This window comes from Erpetoichthys calabaricus, chromosome 9 (assembly GCF_900747795.2).
Source record: "Erpetoichthys calabaricus chromosome 9, fErpCal1.3, whole genome shotgun sequence".
Lineage (NCBI taxonomy): Eukaryota > Metazoa > Chordata > Cladistia > Polypteriformes > Polypteridae > Erpetoichthys > Erpetoichthys calabaricus.
Genome location: NC_041402.2, coordinates 178126363 through 178145917, shown reverse-complemented (window position 1 = coordinate 178145917; position 19555 = coordinate 178126363).

Genomic DNA, 19555 nt, shown 5'->3' with positions numbered 1-19555 from the left:
TATTCAGAGACGGGATTGTTGTGTAGTGGCCATTTTGTGAAACCAAAAGTACTGAAGATAAGTGTGTGAGATTATTATTTTTCTTCTTTGACTCTGTTGAAAGAGAGAGAGAGAGAGAGGTATTAGTACTCATAATCAACCCTTTATCTCGTGTTGTATCACTCACCTTATGTCTTGTTGGCTGCCTTCTAAATGCACGTGTGTGACAGGGGGGACCGTGTAGAAAAAGTGTTATGTGACCAAAATGTCTGCAAATACATTTTAAATGAAAGTCTGCAATGTGCATTTTAATCACGATGTCTGAATTGTTTGGTTTGTAATTTTAAACTGTGGAGCAGAGGGGGAGATCAAGGAAGAACAGTTTTTTGTGCCACACCTCATGGAGGGCACTGCATGTCTCTCACTGTTGCACTCTTCAGTATGAGGCTTAGAATACTTAAGAAGACTAACTGAGGCTCTCATAGACACAAGTTATTTTAGCAGAGTATCAAGAGCCCTTAATATGCCACACTTCACGGACACAAGTAACCACTTTATTGATGCTTTGTAAGTGGTATGAAGACCTAAAGAAGCCCGAATTACATGACACTAAGTTGTACCCAAATAAAGTGATGCCCAAGCATCTTTGCCTGCTATAGCTTTCCTCATTTTTTTATGGTGTGACCCGAATATTTTGAAGCGACAATGATTGTAAATAATTTCTGTCATGTGTGGCACAGAATGCTCCAAAAATTTTACTAAAAAGCAGACTGCCAGTCCCCGATAATTACCGAACGTGTGTCTGTTTCCTCTCCACGGGGTCTCTTTGGTAATTTCGGCCTCCGGGTCTTCTCTGTCACTCACCGGGTGACACCCCAGAGAAGTCTTCTCATGGTTCCAGTTGACCTGTAACAGAGAGCCTTAACTCAATGACTGGCATCCTTAATGAACGTGTGGCACCTCCATGCCACCCGCAGCTATTGGTATTTATTATCACAATTATAATTTCAATGATTCTTCAATGTGAATATTTATTGTCATATAAATCTATAACCTAGCATATGTTAGTGTTAATTTATAGAATTCTGCGAATGGCTTAGCAGTGTATATTTTAATAAGTAATTATTGTTGGACATTATCATTAATTGTTCTTACTGGACAACCCGTGGTGAGGGTACATTTATTCAAGAACTGTACTTACAGATTTATTTCAGTAAGGCCATAACTTTTGGCCTAATTAACCAACCCCTCTGCAGCTGTGGTCCTCTTATTCTTGAAAAGAAATGTGTCGGAAAATTCAAATTTCACTGAGGTTAGATCATGCGCTACAAAGATTTGAAATATGAAATGCTTCCATTTAAGCCATTTTGGAAAATTCTTGAAATGATGACAAATTGTGTGACCTCAATTATGGATTTATTGACTCTTCCAAAGTTACCACTGGCGGCACCCAAGGACCCCGACAGGATTTTACCTCAGGACTCGAACTCCTAGATATCCCTGGGGGTGTCCTTACTGGGTCCACGACAGCGGAGCACTGCCATCGAATAGACGGATGAGGAATTGCCCTGAAAGCACCAGCTCCCCCATATTATCCATCAGTCCCATCCCATCTATCTATCTATCTATCTATCTATCTATCTATCTATCTATCTATCTATCTATCTATCTATCTATCTATCTATCTATCTATCTATCTATCTATCTATCTATCTATCTATCTATCTATCTATCTATCTATCTATCTACACTTGGAAAATCTACTATTTTCAGTAGCTCTCCCTGCCGGCTAATGTCTTGATCCTCATTCTCAGACGCATCCCGTGGATGCACCAGGACGCATCATCAGTGATGTTACCTGGGGTCATCGGGTGTTTTGGGTCTTTCAACATCATGTACCCTCACCTAGGTGACCTGCTTGTGTCCCGGCAGCATTAGGCCACAGATCATACCTTCTGAAGCAAAGCCATCTGGAGATTTTCTCAGAATCTTGCAAGGAGGTCCTGATGGCCTTTCTCTTGCCAGTCCTAGAGCTGCCAAGTATGGTGTAAACTCTGAGTGGATAGCAAAAATCATGCACCCGTCTTTGATGGGTTCACTTTTCAGACTTTCCTCTGGCACTGCTCCACCAGCTCCTGGTGTCCATTTTGGTACTGAGGCTCAAGGTTGCTGCCATCTAGCCTACCAAGGTAGACTATAGCCATGTTCCATGGTCTCCCCTTGTCCTTCCAATGTCTCTACTCCGTACCCAACAGGATGCCACCACACTTTTCATAGTATTGGCATCTTCTGTCAAAGTGAAATGTTCCATTTTCCTTTCCTCCTGGTAATGGACCAGTGACTGTCCTGTACAGGGTGCCAACCCATGGGCTCTGCATATTTTTGACCATTTTACTTTGCTGTTAGATTGTGCCTCGGGACTGCCAGTTTTTTATTACTTACCGAGCATCTTTTATTTTATACAGATTCTATGAGGCCCTTTTCTTGTATCTAGCTGGGGTTTTTGACAGGATTTCCCCCTCGATTTGGCAGTGCTTTTTGGGACTTACAAGGCTTTGGGACTCCTAGTCAGTTTACAGGGGATGATGGGGTCACTCTAGAACCCTACCACGACAAAACAAGCAGTCTGACATGACAGCGTCCAAAATAACATCTCAGTATCTCAAAATGCCACTCAAGGGAGGGGATAACCTTAAACCCCTGGCTTTAAGAAAATAAAAACAAGGCAACCAAGGTAAGGTTGTTCTGCTCACTAATCGTGGTGTCGGGGATTGGTTATGTGTTGCATGTTGACTTCAAAGCAAAGTGTAAATCAGTGAAGATTAGCAATAGAAAGACAGGGAGTGTGCAGTTAGATACAGACAAGAACAAGAAATGGCGCTGTTGACTACACTGTAGATGGTGCAGTGCAATGACTAATATTTAAAATGTTTGCATTCTCCTTGTAGCTCCTGTCACAAGCAAAGCTGTACTCTGCACCTATTATTTTCCTTTACATGTAGAGATCCTTCATTTTTCCGTCTAATCATTGTCTATGACTCATTGTTATAATCCTCCACCCACTGAGCAAATCCTTAGGGGCACCTGAACACCTAAGCCATTATCTCATCAGCCAATCCCGTGGCAGCAGCAGCACGATGCATACAAATCCTGCAGATATGGTCAGGAACTTCAGTTAATGTTCACATCAAATGCCAGAATGGGGAAAAAAGAGAGATCTCTGTAATCTGGACTGTGCCATGATTGTAGGTGCCAGAGGGTCGGCTTTGAGTATTGTTTTTTCTCTAACTGTTGATCTCCTGGGATTTTCACACACAACACAGACCTCCAGTTAGCCAAGAACAGAGAGCTGCGAGTGCAGTTGGGCACAGGCTCACCAAAACTGGACAGCTGAAGACTGGAAAACCAATGCCCGGTCTGATGAAATCTCAGTTTATGCAGAGATAAACAGAAGGTAGGGTGAGCATCTGGTGCCAACAGCATGAATCCATCCAACAGTCCAGGTTAGTGGCAATGGTGTAATGGTGTGAGGAATGTTTACTTGGCACACTTTGGCCCCATTCATACCAATCAATCATCACTTGAATGCCACGGCCTGTTTGCGTATTGCTGACCATGTGCATCCCGTCATGGCCACAATTTACCCATAATGCACCATGTCACAAAGCAATGAGTTTATGTGTTCTTCAGGGGCCTTCCCAGTCATTGGATCTCAATCCAGTAGACCACCTTTGGGATGTGGCAGGAGAGGAGATTGGCGGCATGAAATCTGCAGAAAATGTGTGATGGACCCGAATTCCAAAGGAAGGTTTCCAACATCTTGGGGTATCCATGCCATGAAGAACTGAGGATGTTTTAAGAGTAGGGTTTTTCACAGCGATCTTAATAATTTACTCAGTGCTTGTATTTCAGAAATAAAGATGCAATATCTGTCTGTTTGAGGAAGGAAATAAATCAAAATTAAAATGCTCCAATTTTCCTGATTGCTCTCTAAGTCCCGTAACACACCTGAAGGTTACACCGTGCCCACATTTTACAACATTGCATTAGTGTGGCGTCCATTCTTGCTGAGCCCACAGACGTGAGCTCTGTAGTGGTGCCCATTTCTTCAGAAATCCACCCCATCTTGACTCATGAAGTCCTTCATCTCCATTGTGTTGAGAAGAAGGCTGGAATTTGCCCTTCATCCACATGCAAGTCTTCCTCACTTTTAACTATGGGGGTGATCTAAGCTTTTTGACATCTCCTCCCTAAGCTTTCACTCCAGCCATCCCTGTGAGGTTTTTTATAATATTAAAGTTCAAAAAATATAATCTGATTGGACACAGGCGCACCCCTTTATCAGTTCTGAACCATCCTGTAAGCAGCAAATGCACACAGGCAGTTTTCCCCGTTCGCAGCACATGGCACCAATACAATTAAAGATTATGCTGACTTTACCACTTTACCAATTATTATCCCCAAAGAGGTGAATCTTGCAAGCGACAGACGCGTGCAAAAAGAGGAGCTCATTTTCTAAGCTGGCGGCTCATGTAACTGAATTCCTCGCCAAGTTGAAATGATTCCAGCTGGTCATGGTGGCCCACCTTTATCCCACGGCATGATGTTTGTTCCCTGTTATTGCGAAAGCAATGGTCTGTGCTTATAATCTAATTAGACCACAGCACGGTGGATGAACAAGTAATCACAGCTTCGTCTACAGAGGGCAATTCTTCCATAACACAAAACTTTTCTTTTCCTCTGGCCAAGTTATTCAGATAGTTAAGCTTGTGATGGTCCCGTGGGAGCGGAGGACATCGGAATGTAATGCTGGGGGAGGAGACGGTGACGGTAAAAAAAGGAACACCATACTGGCAAGAGCGACATTTTCAGGTAAGAGGCTTCAGTCGCTTTGACAAGTGTAGCCACTGGGGAGCGCTCAGCAAACTAAGACTCCGTCTAAGTTGAATTTAGAAATATAAGCACTAGGGGGCGCACTCAAGCAAAGACTACACTTAAGTAGCTATGAGTAGTATAACCACTAGGGGGGTCCTCTCAAGTGCAGACTACACCTAACTAGCTAGGTGAAGATAAACCACTAGGGGGCACTCTCAAGCAAAGACTACACTTAAGTATATAGGAGAAGTATAACCACTAGGGGGCTCTCTGAAGCTAAGACTCCACTTAAGTAACTAGGAAAAGTATTACCACTAGGTGGCGATCTAAAGCTAACACTCCACTAAAGTAGCTATGAGCAGTATAACCACTAGGGGGTCCTCTCAAGTGCAGACTACACCTAACTAGCTAGGAGAATATAAACCACTAGGGGGCACTCTCAAGAAAAGACTACACTTAAGTAACTAGGAGAAGTATAACCACTAGGGGGCTCTCTGAAGCTAAGACTCCACTTAAGTAGCTAAGAGCAGTATTATCACTAGGGGGCACTCTCAAGTCAAGACTACACCTAACTAGCTAGGAGAAGTATTACCACTAGGTGGCAATCTAAAGCTAACACTCTACTTAAGTAGATATGTGCAGTTTAATCGCTAGGGAGTGCTCTCAAGCAAAACTATACTAGCTAGCTGTAAGAAGTATAACCACTAGGTGGCACTCTGATGCTAAGACTCTACTTAAGTAGATCTGAACATTAGAATCAGTAGGGAGCGCTCTCAAGCAACGACTGCACTTAAATAGCTATGAGAAGTAAAACCAGTAGGGGGTGCTCTAGAGCTAAGACTCCACTTAAGTAGTAATTGGCATTATAATCACTAGGGAGTGGTCTCGAGCATAAGCTACACGTAACTAGCTATGAGAAGCATAACCACTAGGTGGCAGTCTAAACCAAGTCTCCACTTAAGTAGATATGGGCAGTTTAATCACCAGGGCAGCGTTTCCCAACCTTTTAAGTATTTGTGACCTGAGTTTTCATAACAGTTTTATTCGCGCCCCCCTAACATTTTTTTGAAACCCTAATAAAATGTATTCCTATATTTTTTGCTGCCAATACACTGCTACAAGTTTAAAATTTCCCTACGAATAGCGAAATTACGCCACATATGGCAACATTCGCGCCCCCTTTTTTGTTACTTTGTTACTAGGGGGGCGCGCCCCACAGTTTGAGAACCGCTGCACTAGGGGTGCTCTCAGACAAAACTTTACTAAACTAGCCGTGAGAAGTATAACCACTAACAGGTGCTCTAGAGTTAAGAATACACTTAAGTAGATCTGAGCAGTTTAATCACTAGGGGGCGCTCTCAAGCAAAGACTACACCTAACTAGCTATGAGAAATATAACCACTAGGTGGTGCTCTAGAGTTAAGACTACACTTAAGTAGATTTGAGGAATATAACCACTAGGAATCACTCAGCAAAAGAAGATTCCACTTAACTTGCTATGAGGAGTACATCCACTAGGTAGCACCCTAAAGCTAAGACTTCACTTACAGTGCATCCAGAAAGTATTCACAGCGCATCACTTTTTCCACATTTTGTTATGTTACAGCCTTATTCCAAAATGGATTAAATTCATTTTTTTCCTCAGAATTCTACACACAACACCCCATAATGACAACGTGAAAAAAGTTTACTTGAGGTTTTTGCAGATTTATTAAAAATAAAAAAATTGAGAAAGCACATGTACATAAGTATTCACAGCCTTTGCCATGAAGCTCAAAATTGAGCTCAGGTGCATCCTGTTTCCCCTGATCATCCTTGAGATGTTTCTGCAGCTTCATTGGAGTCCACCTGTGGTAAATTCAGTTGACTGGACATGATTTGGAAAGGCACACACCTGTCTATATAAGGTCCCACAGTGGACAGTTCATGTCAGAGCACAAACCAAGCATGAAGTCAAAGGAATTGTCTGTAGACCTCCGAGACAGGATTGTCTCGAGGCACAAATCTGGGGAAGGTTACAGAAAAATTTCTGCTGCTTTGAAGGTCCCAATGAGCACAGTGGCCTCCATCATCTGTAAGTGGAAGAAGTTTGAAACCACCAGGACTCTTCCTAGAGCTGGCCGGCCATCTAAACTGAGCGATCGGGGGAGAAGGGCCTTAGTCAGGGAGGTGACCAAGAACCCGATGGTCACTCTGTCAGCGCTCCAGAGGTCCTCTGTGGAGAGAGGAGAACCATCTCTGCAGCAATTCACCAATCAGGCCTGTATGGTAGAGTGCCAGACGGAAGCCACTCCTTAGTAAAAGGCACATGGCAGCCCACCTGGAGTTTGCCAAAAGGCACCTGAAGGACTCTCAGACCATGAGAAGGAAAATTCTGTGGTCTGATGAGACAAGGATTGAACTCTTTGGCGTGAATGCCAGGCGTCACGTTTGGAGGAAACCAGGCACCGCTCATCACCCAATACCATCCCTACAGTCAAGCATGGTGGTGGCAGCATCATGCTGTGGGGATGTTTTTCAGCGGCAGGGACTGGAAGACTAGTCAGGATAAAGGGAAAGATGACTGCAGCAATGTACAGAGACATCCTGGATGAAAACCTGCGCCAGAGCGCTCTTGACCTCAGACTGAGGTGACAGTTCATCTTTCAACAGGACAACGACCCTAAGCACACAGCCAAGATATCAAAGGAGTGGCTTCAGAACAACTTTGTGAATGTCCTTGAGTGGCCCAGCCAGAGCCCAGACTTGAATCCAATTGAACATCTCTGGAGAGATCTTAAAATGGCTGTGCACCGATGCTTCCCATCCAACCTGATGGAGCTTGAGAGGTGCTGCAAAGAGGAATGGGCGAAACTGGCCAAGGATAGGTGTGCCAAGCTTGTGGCATCATATTCAAAAAGACTTGAGGCTGTCATTGCTGCCAAAGGTGCATCTACAAAGTATTGAGCAAAGGCTGTGAATACTTATGTACATGGGATTTCTCAGTTTTTTTATTTTTAATAAATTTGCAAAAACCTCAAGTAAACTTTTTTCACGTTGTCATTATGGGGTGTTGTGTGTAGAATTCTGAGGAAAAAAATGAATTTAATCCATTTTGGAATAAGGCTGTAACATAACAAAATGTGGAAAAAGTGATGCGCTGTGAATACTTTCTGGATGCACTGTAAGTAGATATGAGCAATATAATCAGTAGAGAGCACTCTCAAGTAAAGACAATACTAAACAAGCTATGTTGAAGTTTACCCACTAGGGGGGTACTCTAAAGCTGATTACACTTAAGTAGATATGAGCAATATAATCACTTGGGGATGCTCACAAGCAGACTTCACCTAACTAGCTATGAGAAATATAACCACTAGGGGGTACTCTAAAGCTAAGACTCAATTTAAGTAAATATGAGCAATATAATCACTAGAGAGCAGTCTCAAGCAAAGACTATAATAAACAAGGTATGAGACATATATCCACAAGGGGGCACTCTAAAGCTGATTCCACTTAAGTAGATATGACAAATATAACCACTAGGAAGCACTCAGCAAACGAAGGTTCCACTTAACTAGCTATGAAGAGAACATCCACTAGGTGGCGCACTCTGACTAAGACTCCACTTAAGTACATATGAGAAGTATAACGACTAGGGGGTGCTCAGCAAACCAAGACTCACTTTAAGTAGATATGAGAAGTAATGCTACTAGGCGCCATTCAGCGGATTAAAATTCTATTTAAGTAGCTATGAGAAATAGAGCCAGTATGGGGTGCTCAACAATCTAAGTAGATACCACAAGTATAGCCACTAGGGGCACTCTACAGCTAAGGCTCTATTTAAGTAGCTATGAGAAGTGTAACCACTAGGAGGCACTCAGGAAACTACTGTAAGACTCCACGTAAGTAGCTATGAGAAGCAGAACCACAAGAGGGTGCTCAGCAAACTAAAACGCAGGTTAAGTAGATAGGAGAGGTGTAATCACTAGGAGGTGCTTTCCAAGTAAAATTACATTTAAGTAGATATGAGAAGTAGAACCACTAGGGGGTGCTCATCATACTAAGATTCAGGTTAAGCAGCTGTAAGAAGTAAACCCAGTAGGTAGCATTCAGCCAATTAAACTCCTCTTAAGTAGGCTATGAGAAGTATAACCACTAGGAAGTACTGAGTGAAAGAAGTTCCCCTTAACTAGCTATGAGGGGTACATCCATTAGGGGGTGCTTTCAAACTAAGACTCAGTTTTAAGTAGCTATGAGAAGTATAACCACTAGGAGGTGCTCTCAGAGAAGCTCACTGCTACACCAGCTTAATGTCTGTTATTCGCCCCTCTTCACTACTCCACTTCTATCTCAAAAGGCTGTTAATCATAATCCCCCCCAGCACAGCCATTGTGTCCCACCTGGCATCTCCTAACCTAACTATTTTCATCATTCTAGAAGACCTGCTATGCAGGAGTACAGGGATTTTGCGTTTTTTGGGTATTGAAACTCACAACCATAGTCTGTGTGTGCAGCTCCATTAATCTTGATGTCCAAATGGTGCCTGAAGCCTGGTCCCTCTTTCCGATTGCACTTTAGATCCACTCTCCCTGTCTTTTGTTCTTCACAGAAGGTTTCTTTAAAGCTTATCACAATGGTGACTCTGCTGTCATGTCTATCAGTTCTTGTCTTTCAATGTCTTTGTGCATTTGATGCTTTAATTGCCATTGGGATTCACTCTTAGGGCATCAATGCCTCCCTCTCTTTCATTGTGCATCTGCTTGTTGTTGTCTCCTTTGTAGGGAATTCTCATGCTGTCTGGTCCAGGGGAAGAGACAAATGATGAACAGACTGATTGATTGGTTTGGTTTAAAGCAGGAGTGTCCATCTCCAGTCCTGGTGGGCCGCAGTGGCTGCAGGTTTTCATTCTAACCATTGTGGCAGGAGCCTGGGGGCCAGACCCTGCCGGGATGCCTGGAAGGACCAGAAGGAGATCTATACGTCCCCTGGGCCACAAGGGGGCAACCGCCCCGGATAGCAAAGGGACCACGGGGAAGTAGTAGGGAAGCTCAAACCCATGGGAGCCCGTGGCTACCGCCAGGGGGCGCCCCAAGCCTCATAAAACCCGGGAGATCTACACTTCCGCCACACCTGGGAAAGTGGAGGAAAGACCTTCCGGAAATGCCCAGAGTGCTTCCAGGTGCTCATGTGGCACTTCCACCACACGAGAAGAACTGCCGGAAGAACGTCAGCAAGCACCAGGAGCACATCAAGCACAGTCAAGGAGCAAGAGTCGGGAGCTGGAGGTGGATGAAGGTCCAGCGACAGGAGGAAGAAAGGCGACCCATGGACATTGGAGAGGCCCGTGTTTAGGGGTGTTTGGTGCGGGAGCACTGTGTGCTGTGCCGAACTGTGTGGGACTATGGGCGAAAATAAACGTGTGTTTTATAACCCTGCTGGTGTTAGTCTGATGGTGTTCGGGCGACCTTTCACACAATCTTCTTAATTAGTGAGCCGTTTTATCTGCTGATTAACTTGTTTTGCCTTCGTTTTATTTGACGCGACTCAGACCCCTTAGTTGTTTCTTTTTCCATAAAGGAGCAGCCAAACAATAATGAGAGACAAACCGAAACGCCAGATGAGGAGGTCACCTGAAAATAAAGAAAGGTGAAGGTCTCGGCCATGTGGGGCTTCTCAGGTCACCAAAACATCTTCATGGTGGTCTTAGAAAAAGCAGAAAATCAACAGTGTGCCGTCCTGCTTGAATTAACATGGCTTCTCATTAAGAAACTGGTTGGAGTGAAAGTGTCTGGAGTTTGACATTCACGTTTAGATGGTCATCTGTTGGCTCGTTTCACATCTCATTTCTGTTTGGTGGCCGTTTAATGAAGAAATGAATCAGAGGACTGAATCCTTAAAATAGGGCTACTAAAATGAAGGGAAAAGGAGTTCATTAACAGTGAAAACTGGTGTAATATGGCACTATATATGTGCCCGACCCGACACAGACTGACAACAGAGGCACATTAAAATAAACAAAAAAGAATTTATTTTCCTTCTTCAGCTGGGGGCCCACGTCCTCCCCGTGTCCCTCAGCCACAACACAGTCCCACAAACCAGAAGTCACAAGCACAAATGAACTCTTCAATTCCTCCACTGCTCCTTGGCCAACTTCGTCCTCCTCCTCCCGACACTGGCTCTCGGAGTGGTGGCTGGTGGCTCCTTTTATAGCTCACCTGGAAGTGCTGCAGGTGCTTGACCACCTGCTTCCGTTTGCACCTCCGGGTATGGATGAACTACGGCCCAGATGGGCCCAGGAACCCCTGCAGTGCCTCCTGGTGGTCACCCAAGATCCCAACAGGTCTTTGGAGAACTCCATCTCCCATGGAGCCCTGCGGGTATCTGAGGCACCAGAGTCACCCAGAGGGGTTGCCAACAAGTGGTCCGGGAGAGGTACTGTGCAGCCCATGCCTGCTCCCCTGGAACAAATACAGAAAGGGGCGTCCCGGCCGGGCACACTGGTCACTGATTAGGAAAAGGGTTAGAATGAAAACCTGCAGCCACTGCGGCCCACCAGGACCAGAGTTGGATACCCCTGGTTTAAAGTATAAGTACCGGTACTAGTATTACTATCAGCATTAGGGTTAGGGTTCATCACCAGTATATCATTTTTTTAGTATTAATAATTGCTGCATCAATCTTCTTAAACTCCCCCCACTTTCACATGGGGTCTCTGTATCAGACCCTGACACCCCCCCCCCCTCACCTGTTGTACCCTTTCTCGCCTGACACCCCTTACCCCTTAGGTTCTCCGTCACACAGTCCACATACGTTCTCTTTAGTCATCCTCTTCACCTCCATCCTAACTGTAATGTACTTTAATATATAATATTTTGACATTCATTTGCAAATTGTCATTTAGGAATTAATGTAAACAGCAATAAAGTAACAGCAATAAGAATAAGATAGAAGATGAGTGCATTCTCAATAAACAGAGTGCCAGTCCTTCTGCTCAGTTTCAGTAAGACACACTATTGACCCCTTGCTGCCATCTAGTGGATATGTGGTGCTATTAATTTAGTGGTGTTTAAAGACGCCTTTAGCCTTTATATATAGATGTTGAAAATCTAAAATAATTTTAGGTTGTATTCAGAGTGAAACTATAATAGGAAATAACTGTGAAGTTTTGTAGGACTAGGTGTGCTGGTCCTCAGGTGATGTGAAATTTAATTTTATATCTATAGATTATTATTATCATCACTGCTGCTTTCAGAGCATCATGATGTCACTGAGGTCTGCACCCTTTTAGCTAAAGTATGGTGACTTAAGAGGGTGACAAGAAAGGTTTCTAATGATATAAGCAAAGAAGATGAAATGTAGACGGGGAACAAGGAAAATCAGAACCAAAAGTCAAGCAGATTAGTTTTTAAGTTTAAACCCGCTAACCAAAAATTGAGCCACCAAAACCAAGGGGCAGATTTCTAAAGTTGGGAAGTTAATTACTCACAAGCTTGGATGACAATATGGCTGCCAGTGCTGAGCTTTGAACCGATCACATTAATGATGTCAGATGTCAGCCATGCCCCCTGGTAGCTGGGTGCCACATCTTGGCAGTAGGACTCATGAAATGGAGATGCCCATATACAGAACAAGAGGGTGTTGTTGACAAAGAACACAGATTATAAGAACATAAAGGTATCTGAAAAATGAGAGGAGACCATTCAGTCCTTCATGCTTGTTTGTTTAGCTGTCCCAATATCTCCTCCAGATCCTTCTTTAAAGGTAATCAAGGTTTCTGCTTCAATTCCATGTCTCAGTAGTGCACTTCCACACCTCTTTGACTAAAGACATGTCTTCCTGGCTGCATTCGTCCTTCGCTCACTTCTGGCCAGCCTTCCTTGTCCTTTCACTACCATGACAGGAATGTTGTCACCACCGTGCTTCACTGTAAAGATGACATTAGGCAGGTGATGAGAAGTTCCTGGTCTTCATCAGACATTATGCTTAGAGTTCTGCTCACAAACTTTAATGTTTGTCTCATCAGACCCCAGAATCTTCCTCCTCATGTTCTCAGAGACATTTCCAAGGGGCCTGTCATATTCCATCTAGCAAATATACCATAACCGCCTGACTGATGGAATGCTGCTGAGATGTTTGTCTTTCTGACAGCTTCTACCATGTCATCAAAGGGCTTCTGAAGCTCTTTTAGAATCACTATTGGGTTCTCGGTCACCTCACTAACCCAAAGCCTTATTTTCCAGTAACTCTGTTTGATCAGGTGGCCATCTCTAAGAAGACTCATGGTGGTTGCATATTTTTTCCATTTCATGATTAGTGAGCAACCTGTGCTCCTGAGAAGACTCAAAGCTTTAGAAATCATTTTACCCCCTTGCACTGAACTATGCCTCACCACAGTTTGATCATGGAGGACTACAGAGAGTTCCTTTGACTCCATGGCTTGGTTTATGTCCTGACATGCAGTGTGAATACCTTCTATACGGAGGTACATGTGTGCCTTTTCCAATTCAGTTTGCCACAGGTGGACTCCAATCAGGTTCTAGAAACATCCCAAGGAGAACTGAAGCTAACAGTGGGCACCTGAGCACAATCTGGAGTGCCACGGCAAAGGTTCTTACATGAATGGATTTCAGCTTTGGATTTTTTGAATACATTTGCAAACATTTTTGAAAGCGTATTTTCATTTCTGGATTATTGAGAGCATATTGATAGGCAGAAATGTCAAATGTATTCTTTTACGTTAAATCTACATTACAATAAAGTGCAGAAAGTGAAGGGGTCACAATACTATCTGAATCCAGAGTATTGTATATCTGAAGAACTCATGCCCAAATAGAAAGACCACCAACGACCCCCCCCCCCCCAAAAAAAAAAAAAATAGGGGGCTAGTGCATTATGCAATTCAGTTAAGTTCAATTTCTTTTCATATAGCGCTCTTCTCTAAGCGTAGGCTTAACGCACTTTAACAAGTTTATAGTTAAAATGCAATTACCACTCTACCAATGTCTAATTACAAAATACACACACATAAAGATACAGATCGGGTAAAACACACAGTTAAACACACTCTGGGTTAGTCTAACTGTTTGTATAGTACAAGCATGAACGCTGCTACCAGTCTGTTATTTTGTACTAATTATTATCGCTTTAAGGGCTGTTCAGTCCCTGTACGATCGGTGCCAGAGCTTGGTCCGCATTGCCGGCAGTAAGTCGTACCCGTTTCCAGTGAGAGTTGGACTCCGCCAGGGCCCTTTGTCACCGATTCTGTTCATAACTTTTATGGACAGAATTTCTAGGCGCAGCCAGGGTGTTGAGGGGGTCCGGTTTGGTGGGCTCAGGATTGGGTCACTGCTTTTTGCAGATGATGTTGTCCTGTTTGCTTCATCAGGCCGTGATCTTCAGCTCTCTCTGGATCGGTTCGCAGCCGAGTGTGAAGCGGCTGGGATGAGAATCAGCACCTCCAAATCCGAGACCATGGTCCTCAGCCGGAAAAGGGTGGAGTGCCCTCTCAGGGTTGGTAGCGAGATCCTGCCCCAAGTGGAGGAGTTCAAGTATCTCGGGGTCTTGTTCACGAGTGAGGGAAGAATGGAGCGTGAGATCGACAGGCGGATTGGTGTGGCATCCGCAGTAGTGCGGGCATTGCATCGGTCTGTCGTGGTGAAAAAGGAGCTGAGCCGCAAGGCGAAGCTCTCAATTTACCAGTCGATCTATGTTCCTACCCTCACCTATGGTCATGAGCTATGGGTAGTGACCGAAAGAACGAGATCGCGAATACAAGCGGCTGAAATGAGTTTCCTCCGCAGGGTGTCTGGGCTTTCCCTTAAAGATAGGGTGAGAAGCTCAGTCATCCGGGAGGGGCTCAGAGTAGAGCCGCTGCTCCTCCGCATCGAGAGGAGTCAGATGAGGTGGCTTGGGCATCTGATCAGGATGCCTCCTGGACGCCTCCCTGGTGAGGTGTTCCGGGCACGTCCAACCGGGAGGAGGCCCCGGGGAAGACCCAGGACACGCTGGAGGGACTATGTCTCTCGACTGGCCTGGGAACACCTTGGGATTCTCCCGGAAGAGCTAGAAGAAGTGGCCGGGGAGAGGGAAGTCTGGGCATCTCTGCTCAAGCTGCTGCCCCCGCGACCCGACCTCGGATAAGCGGGAGACAATGGATGGATGGATGGATATTATCGCTTTTAGCAGTAATATTGGCAACTTGCTGAGAACGATATCAGATTTCACTTTTACTGTAATCAGCGCCCTTTTGCAGCCCTAGGCGGGGTGGACGGATGTCGCCTCTTGTTATCTATAGTGGACAGTCGCTATTATTGGACCTCGCGGACCTTTTCGAACCCCCTCGCGCGCCCCTTTGTGTATATACCGCGCACATTAAAATTGAACGCGCGCTCAAATGGCGTACCGAGCATGCGCGCTTTTACTTTCGTAAATGGCGCCCAGCGGGTAACTGCGCCCACTCAGTATCATCAGAGTTCGATGACCGGTCCCCCTCGGTGTCCGAGCTGACTCCTAACTTTCATAAATGGCGCCCCTTCGTCGCCCATGGCGTCTGCCAGTGTCGCCTAATGCATTGAACGGCTCTGACTGTAATAGTTTTAGCATTTGCAACATTGTTGTCGTTGTATAATTTTTTTGAGTTATGTAATCCCTCACTTTATTTTCTAAATGATTGTTGTAAATACGTTCTGATGCCTCCGCCCGCATTCATATATTTATTTTCTGAAAGGATACATGAGGCAATAAAGTTCCTTTGGCTTAAAAAGAATTTAAACATAAATGTTGTTGCTTACACAGCAGATTTAGCATTCTTTTAAGCAACATAAAAATGTCAGACAAATGGGAACAAATCCTCAGCAGTGCTGGAAGCCGTCTCCTTTCAGTTAAAGCAAAGTCATCGACGCGTAGCGCGGAGAGGCCGTCAAACATGCGGGAGTCACGTTGGGTGTCCGCCGCTCGCGAGCGCATTTCAGCACCAGAGGAGCGGACAACTCCCGACACGGCATTCACGTTTCACAGAGTCAGAGATGGTGGGGGTTTGGTGGGGGGGGGGGTTTGGTGTGTGTGTGATAGAAACAGCGTCACATGGAAAGAAATGAAGAAGAAACGAGGTTAGGGCATAGAAATAAAGTGACATTTCAAAAACGAAATAACAGAAGTGTATCAGCCCATTTGTTTACATGAATGTCAGTGTCGCATCGTGCCATGTTGGATTGCAGTACGCATTGACCAGGCACGGGACTTAACCCTCAGACCACTCTTCGCGTTTATGTTTTGGTTTAAATTTGTGTATTCAACGGACATTTTCATCCATATTGGTTGAAAGATCACGAATGCATGATGATAATCGTGAAGCAAACAGAGCTCTCTTAATAGATGAAATGTACGCCTCTTCGAATTGAACTGAATTGCCGAAAATCCGCTCGCATGCACAGTCCATAGGGGTGTCCAGCGTGAGACAGTCCGCAGCCCCAGCTTTCATATTTAGACCGATGTCTTTATATATATATATATATATATATATATATATATATATATATATATATATATATATATATATATATATATATATAGGGGAGAGGGCATTAGTAAGGCAGAAACTCGACCCAGCTTCCCTCAGGCTGCCATGCCTCTGATCTTATCTACACACACACACACAAAAGAAACCTGCTCTGTATTTACACAACATGTGCTTTTCAGATCACTGGCTATAATTTGTAATCTGCTGAGCTCTAAATTGGTATTTATGTGTTCCTTCTCTTTCACTATCTGAGGCACCATCAAACAGAGCCGTTTCATCCCTGCCTGCCACAGACATCATTTAGAAGCAAAGCTGTTTGTTCTTTTCTTTTGCATTCAAGGCAAACTTGTCTTCTGTGAACCCTCCTTATTCCCACATGCTGGGCGGAACAGCATTAGGGTTAATTTTGTTTTATTTATTCATTTATTTTTCCCCTTGCCTATCCAGATTCATATACGCAGAGGGATAAATTCAAAGTAGAGGGTTTAACACATTTAAAAAATCGAAAATAATGGTCCAAACAGAAAGCAAAAAATGAGACATTGTAGTATTAAATGGGGAAAGAGTGAATAAACGCTCCAGGGCGTCTCCACAGATGAAATAAAACCAACGATCTTTGACTTGTTTGTAACGTCTTGCAAGAGACAGCGGCTGTAAAAAGTCTCACCAACTCTGTAAAAACCCGTAATGTCACATGTTTCAAGTTTTCGGCAAATTGAGAAAATGATGTCTCCCTTGCAATTAATGATCTCCAGATTTCATTTTTCCTGAGCTTCACATACACATCATTGTTCTCCTTTCACAAATGAACAACAGCTGTCATTTAAATCACTCAGGCGCAGCCTTTAAATCACGTGATCGTAATCCGACGTTTTCATTGGTAGGCGGTCTTTCCTCATTGGTCGGTGGAGTTGCAGTATGTGAGATACTGTGTGTTCATACTTGCTGCTTCCATCGTGCTCTGAGCGGAATGAAGACATATTTGGCCATCACCACTACCTTATAACATCAGGAAAGACACAGTAACTCCAAAAACGACAAAATAAAACTCAATTTTGAAAAAAATGGCAGTTAATTGGTTTTTCCATCGCACATAAGAAGTATTTATCTCCTTGTAAGTTTTCATAGTTTATGATTTAATACATTTAATTAATTATATTTATATAGCATATTTCTAATCTGTTCAAAGCACTTTGCCACTTCAACCACCAAAGTGCCACATCCACCTGGATGATGTGATGGCAGCCATTTTTTTGGGCCAGTCTACTCCCCACACATTTAACTATTAGGTGGTGAATGGTTAGCAGTGATAGGGACAATAGGGGGCCAGGATGGACAAGGCTGTGGTGGGCACGTTAGTCAGGACATAGAGAAAAGCCCGATGCCCAGAGATGCACAGAGAGTCGGGACCTCCAAATCACACAGATAAGTACAGTGTCCCCATCACTTCACTGGGACGTTGCTCCCTGCTGGCCTTCACCAACACTTCTTCCAGGCAGCAACCCAAGCTTGACCTAGATGGTCTCCCATCCAAGTGCTGGCCAGGACCCTTCATTGAATTTGTCTTTTTTGAAATTGATCGAATGGAAAAAGACTCTTTAATGTCGAAATGAAAATGGATTTGTGCAAAGCATTCTAAATTAATTACAGATATGAAACACAAAACAAAGACCCCCATAAGTATTCACCGCCTCAGGTTAGTATTTAGTAGATGACAGCCATGAGAGCTAAGAGTCTGTGTGCTCAGGTCTCTCACTCTCAGAGCTGCCCCCTTTCTTCTTCTTCTTCTTCTTATTAAAACTGCTCATCTTCACCAGGTCTCATGTCGACTGTGAGTGAACAGCCTTCTTCAAGTCCAGTCATAAATTCTCCATTCGAGAGCAGGGCTCTGACTCAGCCAATTTCAGGACATTCACAATGTTGTTTTGGAGCCATTCGTGTGTAGCTTTGGTTTCATGCTTGGTGTTATTGTCTTGCCGGAAAACAAATTCTTCTTCCAGGGTTCAGGCTTCCTACAGACTCCATTAGGCCTTCCTCCAGGATTTATTCATATTTTGCTGCATTTATTTTATCTTCACAAACCTTCCAGGGCCTGCTACAGAGAAGCATCCCCACAGCCCGATGCTGACAGCACCTCGCTTCATAGTGATGAAGAGGTGCTTTTGAAAATGTGTGCTGTTCACGCACGGCATTTACTCTGATGGCCAAAAATCTCCATTTTGGTCTCATCAGACCACAGATTCTTCTTCCTGCTGACTTCAGAGTCTCCTGCATCCTTTCTGTCGAGATGCTCTGTGCTCCTTTTCTCTTTAGAGCTGTGACGGGTGAAGCACATGGGCAGTCGTTGTCTTCACAGTCTCCCCAATCTCAGCCACTGTAACTCCTTCAGAAATCTCCAAGGTCTCCTAATGGCCTCCCTCACACGTCTTCTTCAGTTTTTGTGGGTGGTCTGCTCTAGTAGATTTATAGCTGAGCCGTACTCTTTGAATTACCTGGTGTGGCGGATGGCTAGGGACCTTACCCTGCCGGGACGCCTCCATGCTGTAAGGACTGGGGGAGGGAGCGTATCCAGATCATTACCTTCCCCGGAGCGCTAGGTGGCAGCCCCCCTGGGTTGCAGAGGTGCCTCAGACTCCCGCAGGGCTCCATGGGAGTTGGAGTTGGATGCAGCCCTGTTGGGATCCATGGGCTCCACTAGGGGGTGCTACAGCCGCTGCTGCACCAAACCCAGAAGTGCTGCTGGAAATGCATCAATGAGCTCCTGGAGCGCTTCTGGGAGCCTTATAAAATGGGCCAGAAGCCACTACTCAGAGAGCCAGAGTTGGGAGGAGGAAGACGAAGCTTTTTTTTTTTTGTTGTTCTTTATTTCTCCTTATACAATTTCTTGTATTAGGAATTTGTTCGTTTTCACATACCCCTTGGGGTCAGAGTGCAGGGTCAGCCATTGTACAGAGCCCCTGGAGCAATTTTAGCTTAAGGGTCTTGCTCAAGGGCCCAGCAGAGTAAGATCTCCTTTGGCTGTGACAGGGATTCGAACTGGCAACCTTCTGGATACCAGCACAGATCCTTAGCCTCAGAGCCACCACTCCGCCCTATAAAGCTTGACGGGAGCAGTGGAGAAGAAAAGAGAAAGAGAGAAGAAGAGAAAGAAGAAGAATTTGTGCCTGTGAGACTGTGCAGGACTTGTGGGAAACGGGGAAA